Source organism: Anopheles moucheti, chromosome 2, assembly GCF_943734755.1.
Source record: "Anopheles moucheti chromosome 2, idAnoMoucSN_F20_07, whole genome shotgun sequence".
In the NCBI taxonomy this organism is placed as follows: domain Eukaryota; kingdom Metazoa; phylum Arthropoda; class Insecta; order Diptera; family Culicidae; genus Anopheles; species Anopheles moucheti.
In genome coordinates, this window is record NC_069140.1 from 27,498,942 (window position 1) to 27,512,866 (window position 13,925).

Here is a 13,925-nt window from a genome sequence, read left to right on the forward strand (position 1 = left end):
TCCTCCTGCGTTGGATGCTCTCCTGGCATCAGGAGCTTGAAAAACTGGTCATTTTTGGCGCGTTTTCTGGCTCTATCGACACGGAAAAAGCATCCTCCTGCGTTGGATGCTCTCCTGGTATCAGGAGCTTGAAAAACTGGTCATTTTTGTTGAGTTCTCTGTCTCGATCAACACGGAAAAAGCATCCTCCTGCGTTGGATGCTCTCCTGGTATCAGAGCTTGAAAAACTGGTCATTTTTGGCGAGTTTTCTGTCTCGATCGACACGATAAGACAGCGCGCTGTCAGTACTCGAACAAGACAAAACAGACCACACGACAAGAACAAACCCGTGTAATCATAAAAAAAAACTATTTGGCAAAGCATATTATAATTCACATAGCGCTTTTGTTGTCGTTTTAGGTTTTAACAGACCTTGAGCCGTAGTGCCTACGTTCGTCTCCTAGTCTGTTATAGCCATTCGTATGATCTGGACATCTAGCGTCGTGTTTTATATATTTGATCATTGTAGTTGATAAGACCCGAACCTTGGTCAATTATCACGAATGAAATGTATCGTAAAAATATACGACACGTCGTGTTTGCGTTTAGCACCCATCTGGATCATATGCAACATATCATTTTAACATGAGTATTCCAAATTACACTAAAGCACTTTTTAATATTTTTGCGTCTGATCCCCAGTTGCTTGCTATGCATTTATGATTTTCGTAGGCATCGCATATAATTTCGTCGAAAGTCGACGTCTTGCACAATTAAATAAAAGCAACTGATTTAATATACATAAGGTTAAGTAGCCATCCACATTCAGGTACCACAGATTTCCCAAGTTTTTTTCTAACTTTTTCCTCACAGACAGTATATTTGAGTCATGTCTTTCCAGTAACAGACACATACATGTTTAAATTTCATATGGTGCCATTTAATCAGATGTAACGGCGCCAGTCTTCTTTAAACAGGACCGGTACAAAATTACAACCGAACCAATCCCTCGTTCCCAGGAACAACTATCCAGGTTGCGGGTAAATAAAGTTGCCCAGAATTTGCTGGCCAATATCTCTTGATGTTGCGCTTGTGTCATGGGTTATTGAAATACAGACGATTTGAAAAAAATATTGACCCTACTAAAAATCTTCTCGGTTACCTGGTTTGATAAAAAATTCTCTATTTAAACTGAGAAGTAAACAACATAGCACAACAACAGCAATTACTCCTGAAACACACTCGCATTTCTGTTAGTGAAAAATAAAACATGAAAAATTGCAGCGAATCAAGCAGTAAACAACTTTAAAATATTTATAAGCTACGGTAAAGCATGGTATTATTTTAGAAAATAATGCTGCTATTTTCGTGGATTCAACTCACCTGGCACTTGGAAGCGTTAGAGCGGCCCGGTGGTTTGATGGTAGCGACGCCGGTCTTCACACGATCGGACCTGACCAAAATCCCATCCGGATCAATCACCCGTACTCAGGACTGACTATCCAGCTTCGGGAAAATAAAGATACAGAAAGCCAGAAATGGCAGGTTCAGACCTCTTAGAAGAAGTGAGTGCTGCGTACGCGGGTACGGCTCGAATAGGTCGTTTAAGAAACCGTTCACAATGTATCGCCGACCAAAATTAAAATCGTTTTGGAAATCTTGTAAAGGATCCGACTGAAAATGCAAGAAAACGCGCGAATACACAAGGACAACACATAAAAACATTGTCAAATTGCGCGTCTGTAAACGTCGATACGTGTAAAAACCATTTGCTAAAACCATAGTATACATGGAAAAATAAATTGTTGGCGACGGGATCATAGAAGGCATAGCGAAAGAAAGGAGTTTAAAGAAGAGATTTGAAATCAAAAATGCTTCACACCAAAAAAAATTATCCATGGATGTGGGAAATAATGTTACCATGGAAACGTTATGCGTCGCCTCCAACTAACATTTGTATAGCGATATTTTATGTTTTAGACATCTCAGTAGGTTAGTATCAAAGAGGATGCGTGCACATTTTATCCCGAAAATCGAAAAAGTAATAGGAGCGAAGAACACGCCTGGAGATATAATTTTATTAAATTTCAAAGCAACTTCAGGATGTTTATCACCAGTGAACGAACACTTCGATCGGACGGAAATTTTATCCAGAAAATCGAAAAAGTAACTGGAGCGAAAAACACGCCTGAAGGTAACAATCTAGATTGACAAACTTGTCATTTTTAGCGAGTGTTCTGTCTCTATCGACACGGAAAAAGCATCCTACTGCATTGGATACTCTCCTGGTATCAGAGCTTGAAAAACTGGTCATTTTTGACGCGTTTTCTGGCTCGATCGACACGAAAAAGCATCCTCCTGCAGCGGCGGACCAAACGGTAGGCGGAGTAGGCGGTCGCCTAGGGCCTCTCCGTGCTGGGGGCCCCAAACAACTTGTGCCGATTGTGCGATTTTTGGAAATTTAGCAGCAGAGTTAATTTAAAGCATAAAATCTAATTAAAAAGATAGAAAATTGGTTATCCTTGGTTAGATATTTTTTTTTTATTTCATTAGCTATATCGGCCCGGTTACACGGCTACGCAAGAGAAGTATGCAGTGTATTCAAACTCCTTCTTTATCGGCACGACATCTTCAGGATGTTTAAGCCTACCATTTCTATTTTTTTACTTTATTTACCCGTAGGATAGTCAGTGCTGCGTACGGAGGTTTGGTGGTCCAAATGAAATTTTTCCGTGGCCCTATCTTGTACAGACCGACTGCGCTACCAATACACCATCTGGCCGCCCCGTGAACCCTTATATGCCCTTTTACTTCAACCTATTCATGTATTCTATTTCTTGAACGGGATTTTTTCATCTGTTCGTAAATGATCCTACCGTTAGATGCTAGAATAGAAACCATGCTTATTTTCACTTCCGCAATATTCGCCAGCTATTGCCGTTGCGATTCTCGTGGTGTGGTATTGTTTTCTATCCCCGATTGAACCGAGAAAATGTCAAGTCTTCGTGTTTCGAAACAGTATTGTGGTGGAGTGTTGTGTTTAGTAATTCGATTGTCACAATTTCTGCAAGTTTGCAAGCCGGTAATGATGTTATAACCGACACAATCTGTCAGTGTACTACGAAATAGCTAGCATTGATAGCATGAAACGGAAAGCATCCTTCATCTCGCTCAAACTTTCCGTCGGCTGGTACGAAATTCCATACAAAACCAGCTGTTTTCCGATTTCCGATACCAGGAAAGCATCCACGGAAGAGGTAGCACCTTGTACAGCAATTTTGGTCGAAAACCGCCGAAAGGTATGCAATGTTTAAACACTAACTTTCCCGTTGGTCGAGTAAAATTTTGCAGCAATTTTGCTCGAAAACCGCCGAAAGGTATGCAATGATTAAACACTAACTTTCCCGTTGGTCGTGAAAAATTTCTTCGAAAACTACCAGTTTTTGAATTTATAATACCAGGAGAGCATCCACGGAAGAGGTAGCTCCTGGTACTACGCCGGAAGGTATGCAATCAACTTGCAATGCAATGCGCCGTAAGGTATGCAATGTTTATACACTAACTTTTCATACAAACCAGCTGTTTTAAAATTTCCGATACCAGGAGAGCAAGTTGTTCAAGAGGTAACCTCTTCCATCCCCCCCCCCCTTCCCCCACCACCCATTACCAGTCCGCCCCATTACCCATCCAACCTTCCCCCTCACCCAAAATAGCGGCCAAGATGGCGGACAAGATGGCGGCCAAGATGGCGGCCAAGATGGCGGACAAGATGGCGGACAAGATGGCGGCCAAGATGGCGGCCAAGATGGCGGCCAAGATGGCGGACAAGATGGCGGACAAGATGGCGGACAAGATGGCGGACAAGATGGCGGACAAGATGGCGGACACAAGATGGCGGACAAGATGGCTGACAAGATGGTGACCAAGATGGCGGCCAAGATGGCGGACAAGATGGCGAGCACAAGATGGCGGACAAGATGGCGGACACAAGATGGCGGACAAGATGGCGGACAACATGGCGGCCAAGATGGCGGACAAGATGGCGGACACAAGATGGCGGACAACATGGCGGCCAAGATGGCGGACAAGATGGCGGACACAAGATGGCGGACAAGATGGCGGCCAAGATGGTGGACAAGATGGCGGACAAGATGGCGGCCAAGATGGTGGACAAGATGGCGGACAAGATGGCGGCCAAGATGGCGGCCAAGATGGCGGCCAAGATGGCGGCCAAGATGGCGGACAAGATGGCGGACAAGATGGCGGACAGGATGGCGGACACAAGAAGGCGGCAGAGATGGCGGACAAGATGGCGGACAAGATGGCGGACAAGATGGCGGCCAAGATGGCGGACAAGATGGCGGACAAGATGGCGGACAAGATGGCGGGCACAAGATGGCTGACAAGATGGTGGCCAAGATGGCGGACAAGATGGCGGACAAGATGGCGAGCACAAGATGGCGGACAAGATGGCGGACACAAGATGGCGGACAAGATGGCGGACAAAATGGCGTACAAGATGGCGGCCAAGATGGCGGACAAGATGGCGGACACAAGATCGCGGACAAGATGGCGGACAAAATGGCGGACAAGATGGCGGACACAAGATGGCGGACACAAGATGGCGGACAAGATGGCGGACAAGATGGCGGACAAGATGGCGGACAAGATGGAGGACACAAGATGGCGGACAATATGGCGGCCAAGATGGCGGACAAGATGGCGGACAAGATGGCGGACAAGATGGCGGACACAAGATGGCGGACAAGATGGCGGGCACAAAATGGCGGACAAGATGGCGGACAGGATGGCGGACAAGATGGCGCGCACAAGATGGCGGACAAGATGGCGGACAAGATGGCGGACAAGATGGCGGACACAAGATGGCGGACAAGATGGCGGACAAGATGGCGGACAAGATGGCGGACAGGATGGCGGACACAAGATGGTGGACAAGATGGCGGACAACATGGCGGCCAAGATGGCGGACAAGATGGCGGACACAAGATGGCGGACAAGATGGCGGCCAAGATGGTGGACAAGATGGCGGACGAGATGGCGGACAAGATGGCGGACAAGCTGGCGGACAAGATGGCGGCCAAGATGGCGGACAAGATGGCGGGCACAAGATGGCGGACAAGATGGCGGGCACAAGATGGCGGACAAGATGGCGGCCAAGATGGCGGACAAGATGGCGGACAAGATGGCGGCCAAGATGGCGGACAAGATGGCGGACAAGATGGCGGACACAAGATGGCGGCCAAGATGGCGGACAAGATGGCGGACAAGATGGCGGACAGGATGGCGGACAAGATGGCGCGCACAAGATGGCGGACAAGATGGCGGACAAGATGGCGGACAAGATGGCGGACAAGATGGCGGACAAGATGGCGGACACAAGATGGCGGACAAGATGGCGGACAAGATGGCGGACAGGATGGCGGACACAAGATGGTGGACAAGATGGCGGACAAGATGGCGAACACAAGATGGCGGACAAGATGGCGGACAAGATGGCGGACACAAGATGGCGGACAAGATGGCGGGCACAAGATGGCGGACAGGATGGCGGACAAGATGGCGGACAAGATGGCGGACAAGATGGCGGACAAGATGGCGGACACAAGATGGCGGACAAGATGGCGGACAAGATGGCGGCCAAGATGGCGGACACAAGATGGCGGACAGGATGGCGGCCAAGATGGCGGACAAGATGGCGGACACAAGATGGCGGACAAGATGGCGGCCAAGATGGCGGACAAGATGGCGGACAAGATGGCGGACAAGATGGCGGACAAGATGGCGGACAAGCTGGCGGACAAGATGGCGGACAAGATGGCGGCCAAGATGGCGGACAAGATGGCGGACAGGATGGCGGACACAAGATGGCGGACAAGATGGCGGACACAAGATGGCGGCCAAGATGGCGGACAAGATGGCGGACAAGATGGCGGACAAGATGGCGGACAGGATGGCGGACACAAGATGGCGGACAAGATGGCGGACAAGATGGCGGCCAAGATGGCGGAAGAGATGGCGGACAAGATGGCGGACAAGATGGCGGACAAGATGGCGGACAAGATGGTGGACAAGATGGCGGACAGGATGGCGGACAGGATGGCGGACACAAGATGGCGGACAAGATGGCGGACAAGATGGCGGACAAGATGGCGGACAAGATGGCGGGCACAAGATGGCTGACAAGATGGTGGACACGATGGCGGACAGCATGGCGGACAGGATGGCGGACACAAGATGGCGGACAAGATGGCGGACAAGATGGCGGACAAGATGGCGGACAAGATGGCGGACAAGATGGCGGACAAGATGGAGGACACAAGATGGCGGACAAGATGGCGGCCAAGATGGCGGACAAGATGGCGGACAAGATGGCGGACAAGATGGCGGACACAAGATGGCGGACAAGATGGCGGGCACAAAATGGCGGACAAGATGGCGGACAGGATGGCGGACAAGATGGCGCGCACAAGATGGCGGACAAGATGGCGGACAAGATGGCGGACAAGATGGCGGACACAAGATGGCGGACAAGATGGCGGACAAGATGGCGGACAAGATGGCGGACAGGATGGCGGACACAAGATGGTGGACAAGATGGCGGACAACATGGCGGCCAAGATGGCGGAAAAGATGGCGGACACAAGATGGCGGACAAGATGGCGGCCAAGATGGTGGACAAGATGGCGGACAAGATGGCGGACAAGATGGCGGGCACAAAATGGCGGACAAGATGGCGGACAGGATGGCGGACAAGATGGCGGGCACAAGATGGCGGACAAGATGGCGGGCACAAGATGGCGGACAAGATGGCGGCCAAGATGGCGGACAAGATGGCGGACAAGATGGCGGCCAAGATGGCGGACAAGATGGCGGACAAGATGGCGGACACAAGATGGCGGCCAAGATGGCGGACAAGATGGCGGACAAGATGGCGGACAAGATGGCGGACAAGATGGCGGACAGGATGGCGGACAAGATGGCGGACAAGATGGCGGACAAGATGGCGGACAGGATGGCGGACAAGATGGCGCGCACAAGATGGCGGACAAGATGGCGGACAAGATGGCGGACAACATGGCGGACACAAGATGGCGGACAAGATGGCGGACAAGATGGCGGCCAAGATGGCGGACAAGATGGCGGACAAGATGGCGGACAAGATGGCGGACAGGATGGCGGACACAAGATGGCGGACAAGATGGCGGCCAAGATGGTGGACAAGATGGCGGACAAGATGGCGGACAAGCTGGCGGACAAGATGGCGGCCAAGATGGCGGACAAGATGGCGGGCACAAGATGGCGGACAAGATGGCGGGCACAAGATGGCGGACAAGATGGCGGCCAAGATGGCGGACAAGATGGCGGACAAGATGGCGGCCAAGATGGCGGACAAGATGGCGGACAAGATGGCGGACAAGATGGCGGACAGGATGGCGGACAAGATGGCGCTTACAAGATGGCGGACAAGATGGCGGACAAGATGGCGGACAAGATGGCGGACACAAGATGGCGGACAAGATGGCGGACAAGATGGCGGACAAGATGGCGGACAGGATGGCGGACACAAGATGGTGGACAAGATGGCGGACAAGATGGCGAACACAAGATGGCGGACAAGATGGCGGACAAGATGGCGGACACAAGATGGCGGACAAGATGGCGGGCACAAGATGGCGGACAGGATGGCGGACAAGATGGCGCGCACAAGATGGCGGACAAGATGGCGGACAAGATGGCGGACAAGATGGCGGACACAAGATGGCGGACAAGATGGCGGACAAGATGGCGGACAAGATGGCGGACAAGATGGCGGACACAAGATGGCGGACAGGATGGCGGACAACATGGCGGCCAAGATGGCGGACAAGATGGCGGACACAAGATGGCGGACAAGATGGCGGCCAAGATGGCGGACAAGATGGCGGACAAGATGGCGGACAAGATGGCGGACAAGATGGCGGACAAGCTGGCGGCCAAGATGGCGGCCAAGATGGCGGACAAGATGGCGGACAGGATGGCGGACACAAGATGGCGGACAAGATGGCGGACACAAGATGGCGGCCAAGATGGCGGACAAGATGGCGGACAAGATGGCGGACAAGATGGCGGACAGGATGGCGGACACAAGATGGCGGACAAGATGGCGGACAAGATGGCGGCCAAGATGGCGGACAAGATGGCGGACAAGATGGCGGACAAGATGGCGGACAAGATGGCGGACAGGATGGCGGACACAAGATGGCGGACAAGATGGCGGACAAGATGGCGGACAAGATGGCGGACAAGATGGCGGACACAAGATGGCGGCCAAGATGGCGGACAAGATGGCGGCCAAGATGGTGGACAAGATGGCGGACAAGATGGCGGACAAGATGGCGGACAAGCTGGCGGACAAGATGGCGGCCAAGATGGCGGACAAGATGGCGGGCACAAGATGGCGGACAAGATGGCGGGCACAAGATGGCGGACAAGATGGCGGCCAAGATGGCGGACAAGATGGCGGACAAGATGGCGGCCAAGATGGCGGACAAGATGGCGGACACAAGATGGCGGCCAAGATGGCGGACAAGATGGCGGACAAGATGGCGGACAAGATGGCGGACAAATGATGGCGGACAAGATGGCGGCCAAGATGGCGGACAAGATGGCGGACAAGATGGCGGCCAAGATGGCGGACACAAGATGGCGGACAAGATGGCAGGCACAAGATGGCGGCCAAGATGGCGGACAAGATGGCGGCCAAGATGGCGGACAAGATGGTGGACAAGATGGCGGACAAGATGGCGGACAAGATGGCGGACAAGATGGCGGACACAAGATGGCGGCCAAGATGGCGGACAAGATGGCGGACAAGATGGCGGACAGGATGGCGGACAAGATGGCGGACAAGATGGCGGACAAGATGGCGGACAAGATGGCGGACAACATGGCGGACACAAGATGGCGGACAAGATGGCGGACAAGATGGCAGCCAAGATGGCGGACAAGATGGCGGACAAGATGGCGGACAAGATGGCGGACAAGATGGCGGACAAGATGGCGGACAAGATGGCGGACAAGATGGCGGACAAGATGGCGGACAGGATGGCGGACACAAGATGGCGGACAAGATGGCGGCCAAGATGGTGGACAAGATGGCGGACAAGATGGCGGACAAGATGGCGGACAAGCTGGCGGACAAGATGGCGGCCAAGATGGCGGACAAGATGGCGGGCACAAGATGGCGGACAAGATGGCGGGCACAAGATGGCGGACAAGATGGCGGCCAAGATGGCGGACAAGATGGCGGACAAGATGGCGGCCAAGATGGCGGACAAGATGGCGGACAAGATGGCGGACACAAGATGGCGGCCAAGATGGCGGACAAGATGGCGGACAAGATGGCGGACAGGATGGCGGACAAGATGGCGCGCACAAGATGGCGGACAAGATGGCGGACAAGATGGCGGACAAGATGGCGGACAAGATGGCGGACAAGATGGCGGACAAGATGGCGGACAGGATGGCGGACACAAGATGGTGGACAAGATGGCGGACAAGATGGCGAACACAAGATGGCGGACAAGATGGCGGGCACAAGATGGCTGACAAGATGGTGGCCAAGATGGCGAACACAAGATGGCGGACAAGATGGCGGCCAAGATGGCGGACAAGATGGCGGGCACAAGATGGCGGACAAGATGGCGGACAAGATGGCGGACAAGATGGCGGCCAAGATGGCGGACAAGATGGCGGACAACATGGCGTACAAGATGGCGGACAAGATGGCGGACACAAGATGGCGGACAAGATGGCGGCCAAGATTTCGGACAAGATGGCGGACAAGATGGCGGACAAGATGGCGGACAAGATGGTGGACAAGCTGGCGGCCAAGATGGCGGCCAAGATGGCGGACAAGATGGCGGACAGGATGGCGGACACAAGATGGCGGACAAGACGGCGGACACAAGATGGCGGCCAAGATGGCGGACAAGATGGCGGACAAGATGGCGGACAAGATGGCGGACAGGATGGCGGACACAAGATGGCGGACAAGATGGCGGACAAGATGGCGGCCAAGATGGCGGACAAGATGGCGGACAAGATGGCGGACAAGATGGCGGACAAGATGGCGCACAGGATGGCGGACACAAGATGGCGGACCAGATGGCGGACAAGATGGCGGCCAAGATGGCGGACAAGATGGCGGCCAAGATGGCGGACAAGATGGCGGACAAGATGGCGGACAAGATGGCGGGCACAAGATGGCTGACAAGATGGTGGCCAAGATGGCGAACACAAGATGGCGGAAAAGATGGCGGGCACAAGATGGCGGACAAGATGGCGGACAGGATGGCGGACAAGATGGCGCGCACAAGATGGCGGACAAGATGGCGGACAAGATGGCGGACAAGATGGCGGACACAAGATGGCGGACAAGATGGCGGACAAGATGGCGGACAAGATGGCGGACAAGATGGCGGACAGGATGGCGGACACAAGATGGTGGACAAGATGGCGGACAACATGGCGGCCAAGATGGCGGACAAGATGGCGGACAAGATGGCGGACACAAGATGGCGGACAAGATGGCGGACAAGATGGCGGACAAGATGGCGGACAAGATGGCGAACACAAGATGGCGGACAAGATGGCGGACAAGATGGCGGACAAAATGGCGCGCACAAGATGGCGGACAAGATGGCGGACAAGATGGCGGATAAGATGGCGGACACAAGATGGCGGACAAGATGGCGGACAAGATGGCGGACAAGATGGCGGACAGGATGGCGGACACAAGATGGTGGACAAGATGGCGAACAACATGGCGGCCAAGATGGCGGACAAGATGGCGGACAAGACGGCGGACACAAGATGGCGGACAAGATGGCGGACAAGATGGCGGACACAAGATGGCGGCCAAGATGGCGGACAAGATGGCGGACAAGATGGCGGACAAAATGGCGTACAAGATGGCGGCCAAGATGGCCGACAAGATGGCGGACAAGATGGCAGACAAGACGGCGGACACAAGATGGCGGACAAGATGGCGGACAAGATGGCGGACACAAGATGGCGGCCAAGATGGCGGACACAAGATGGCGGACAAGATGGCGGCCAAGATGGCGGCCAAGATGGCGGACAAGATGGAGGACACAAGATGGCGGACAAGATGGCGGACAAGATGGCGAACACAAGATGGCGGACAAGATGGCGGACAACATGGCGGACACAAGATGGCGGACAAGATGGCGGGCACAAGATGGCGGACAAGATGGCGGACAGGATGGCGGACAAGATGGCGCGCACAAGATGGCGGCCAAGATGGCGGACAAGATGGCGGACAAGATGGCGGACAAGATGGCGGACACAAGATGGCGGACAAGATGGCGGACAAGATGGCGGACAAGATGGCGGACAAGATTGCGGACAGGATGGCGGACACAAGATGGTGGACAAGATGGCGGACAACATGGCGGCCAAGATGGCGGACAAGATGGCGGACACAAGATGGCGGACAAGATGGCGGCCAAGATGGTGGACAAGATGGCGGACAAGATGGCGGACAAGATGGCGGACAAGCTGGCGGACAAGATGCCGGCCAAGATGGCGGACAAGATGGCGGGCACAAGATGGCGGACAAGATGGCGGGCACAAGATGGCGGACAAGATGGCGGACAAGATGGCGGACACAAGATGGCGGCCAAGATGGCGGACAAGATGGCGGACAAGATGGCGGACAAGATGGCGGACAAGATGGCGGACAAGATGGCGGGCACAAGATGGCTGACAAGATGGTGGACAAGATGGCGGACAGGATGGCGGACAGGATGGCGGACACAAGATGGCGGCCAAGATGGAGGACAAGATGGCGGACAAGATGGCGGACAAGACGGCGGGCACAAGATGGCGGACAAGATGGCGGACAAGATGGCGGACAGGATGGCGGACACAAGATGGCGGACAAGATGGCGGACAAGATGGCGGCCAAGATGGCGGACAAGATGGCGGACAAGATGGCGGACAAGGTGGCGGACAAGATGGCGGACAAGATGGTGGACAAGATGGCGGACAGGATGGCGGACAGGATGGCGGACACAAGATGGCGGACAAGATGGCGGACAAGATGGCGGACAAGATGGCGGACAAGATGGCGGACAAGATGGCGGACAACATGGCGGACAAGATGGCGAACAAGATGGCGGACAAGATGGCGGACAAGATGGCGGACAGGATGGCGGACACAAGATGGCGGACAAGATGGCGGCCAAGATGGTGGACAAGATGGCGGACAAGATGGCGGACAAGATGGCGGACAAGCTGGCGGACAAGATGGCGGCCAAGATGGCGGACAAGATGGCGGGCACAAGATGGCGGACAAGATGGCGGGCACAAGATGGCGGACAAGATTGCGGCCAAGATGGCGGACAAGATGGCGGACAAGATGGCGGCCAAGATGGCGGACAAGATGGCGGACAAGATGGCGGACACAAGATGGCGGCCAAGATGGCGGACAAGATGGCGGACAAGATGGCGGACAGGATGGCGGACAAGATGGCGCGCACAAGATGGCGGACAAGATGGCGCGCACAAGATGGCGGACAAGATGGCGGACAAGATGGCGGACAAGATGGCGGACACAAGATGGCGGACAAGATGGCGGACAAGATGGCGGACAAGATGGCGGACAGGATGGCGGACACAAGATGGTGGACAAGATGGCGGACAAGATGGCGAACACAAGATGGCGGACAAGATGGCGGACAAGATGGCGGACACAAGATGGCGGACAAGATGGCGGGCACAAGATGGCGGACAGGATGGCGGACAAGATGGCGCGCACAAGATGGCGGACAAGATGGCGGACAAGATGGCGGACAAGATGGCGGACACAAGATGGCGGACAAGATGGCGGACAAGATGGCGGACAAGATGGCGGACAAGATGGCGGACAAGATGGCGGACAAGCTGGCGGACAAGATGCCGGCCAAGATGGCGGACAAGATGGCGGACACAAGATGGCGGACAAGATGGCGGCCAAGATGGCGGACAAGATGGCGGACAAGATGGCGGACAAGATGGCGGACAAGCTGGCGGCCAAGATGGCGGCCAAGATGGCGGCCAAGATGGCGGACAAGATGGCGGACAGGATGGCGGACACAAGATGGCGGACAAGATGGCGGACACAAGATGGCGGCCAAGATGGCGGACAAGATGGCGAACAACATGGCGGCCAAGATGGCGGACAAGATGGCGGACAAGATGGCGGACACAAGATGGCGGACAAGATGGCGGACAAGATGGCGGACACAAGATGGCGGCCAAGATGGTGGACAAGATGGCGGACAAGATGGCGGACAAAATGGCGTACAAGATGGCGGCCAAGATGGCGGACAAGATGGCGGACAAGATGGCAGACAAGACGGCGGACACAAGATCGCGGACAAGATGGCGGACAAGATGGCGGACACAAGATGGCGGACAAGATGGCGGGCACAAGATGGCTGACAAGATGGTGGCCAAGATGGCGAACACAAGATGGCGGACAAGATGGCGGACAAGATGGCGGGCACAAGATGGCGGACAAGATGGCGGACAGGATGGCGGACAAGATGGCGCGCACAAGATGGCGGAAAAGATGGCGGACAAGATGGCGGATAAGATGGCGGACAAGATGGCGGACAGGATGGCGGACACAAGATGGTGGACAAGATGGCGGACAACATGGCGGCCAAGATGGCGGACAAGATGGCGGACACAAGATGGCGGACAAGATGGCGGACAAGATGGCGGACAAGATGACGGACACAAGATGGCGGCCAAGATGGCGGACAAGATGGCGGACAAAATGGCGTACAAGATGGCGGCCAAGATGGCGGACAAGATGGCGGACAAGATGGCAGACAAGACGGCGGACACAAGATCGCGGACAAGATGGCGGACA